We start from the raw sequence: 1,636 nt of genomic DNA, 5'->3' as shown, positions 1-1,636 counted from the left end.
GGTAGAGCTAATGTATGGCTGCTGCTGGCAGCATCTGTGTTCCTCTCTAATGCATCTTAATAAGTATTTGTGTCTAGTTCAAAGATATTTTCCATGTTACAGCAACATCTCTATAACCTAATTTACTAACACAGTGTTTTTGAAGCAACTGGTAAAAATAACTTTGCTAAAGGGAATTTTTAGTTTGTTCTAGTGCTAAAGAATCTCATTCATATTTTCTGTTTTGTTGGATATGGTATCAATCTGTTATTGCTTTACTTAAAAGACAGGTAAAAACTATTACATTTTACAGTATATCAGTCTTTCTGAATAAAAGGGAAGAACACACTAACAGCAATAACAAGTGTGCAGGATGCAAAAAAAAAAAATCTCTTGTACTGAGGTAAGTGTTCTTTTCTGAAAACACTTCAGTAATTTTGCTTCCTGGTACATGAGTCATATGGTATGAGCTTTTTTACTGAAATACTTTTTTTTTTCATTTTACAAACACATTGTCTTATTTCAGAAGAGTTAATAAAATATTGCCATGTGTTTGCAATCACTGAATATATAACTAAGGATATTTAAATACTGTGCAATGTCTGGTACCCCATAAGTTTCCCTCACTGCCCCAACCATCACACGACCTCATCAAAGAGTTCAAGTTACAGAGATCTTTGAAGAGTAGTTATAATTTATACAATTCTGATTACCCTGACAGTGTCAAGAAACAGTTTGGAAAGTCTGCAATTGCTTAAAGAAATGCCACCAGCTTTGCCTCATGGGAGGAGGTTGTTTAAGTTTTGGAAAACAAAAAGGAAAAGACACTGAAAGAACCATATAAAGCATAAATCCACTGCTCTAAATCAAGCAACATTTGAGTTTGGCAAGTTCTACTTCACTTACATATTTCTGGGAAATCAAATTGTGAGAAATTTGAGTTTTCTGCATATTACTTAATTGTAATTGTGAGGAGACTCAAATAATCCTAATCACCTTTACACATAGACATAGACATAAATGAATTGAATTTAAAACAGCCCAGTGTTGCACAAATGACAAAGGATCTTCCAGTTCACAACAGTAAACATTTGTAGAAATAGAATGGAGGAGAAAGATTTCACATCAGTAACAGTGGATTTGCCACATCAGTATTTTTTCAGCCTGACAATAAAAGTTATTAAATATTTTAGCTAAAAAATGGTATTTTAGCTAAAAAATGGTAATTCTTCATAAGCAATCCTTGACTTCTGTCAACACATATATGCAGGGTGAGCATTTGTGTTCTCACACATATTCAGTTATACATAGTTGTAAATTACTTTGATATAGGTCAGTTCAGTTTCTGACTGGGACTGATATTTTAAGATTTTTTTTAGCATAACTTCACAAATAGTCACTCTACAATATCAGGTCTGTCTGCTTTATTCACAAGTCATTTTAGTGACTATCCAGTAAATATGTTACTGTTCAAAAACCAAAAGTAAAGGGGATCCAGGAGTGGATCACAACAAAAAGTACAGGTGCCTAGTGTCACATTTTGAAGAGTGAGTTGTCTGAGTGTGTCTCCCTTTTGATACTTAACCAACCCTCTCTTCCTGATTACTCAGTGCCAGCTATCAAGTGTCATTTACCCAGGTGGCAAACAACTCACTGT

Source organism: Erithacus rubecula (assembly GCF_903797595.1).
Source record: "Erithacus rubecula genome assembly, contig: scaffold_577_arrow_ctg1, whole genome shotgun sequence".
Classification (NCBI taxonomy): Eukaryota; Metazoa; Chordata; class Aves; order Passeriformes; family Muscicapidae; genus Erithacus; species Erithacus rubecula.
Note: the sequence above shows the minus strand (reverse complement) of the source record.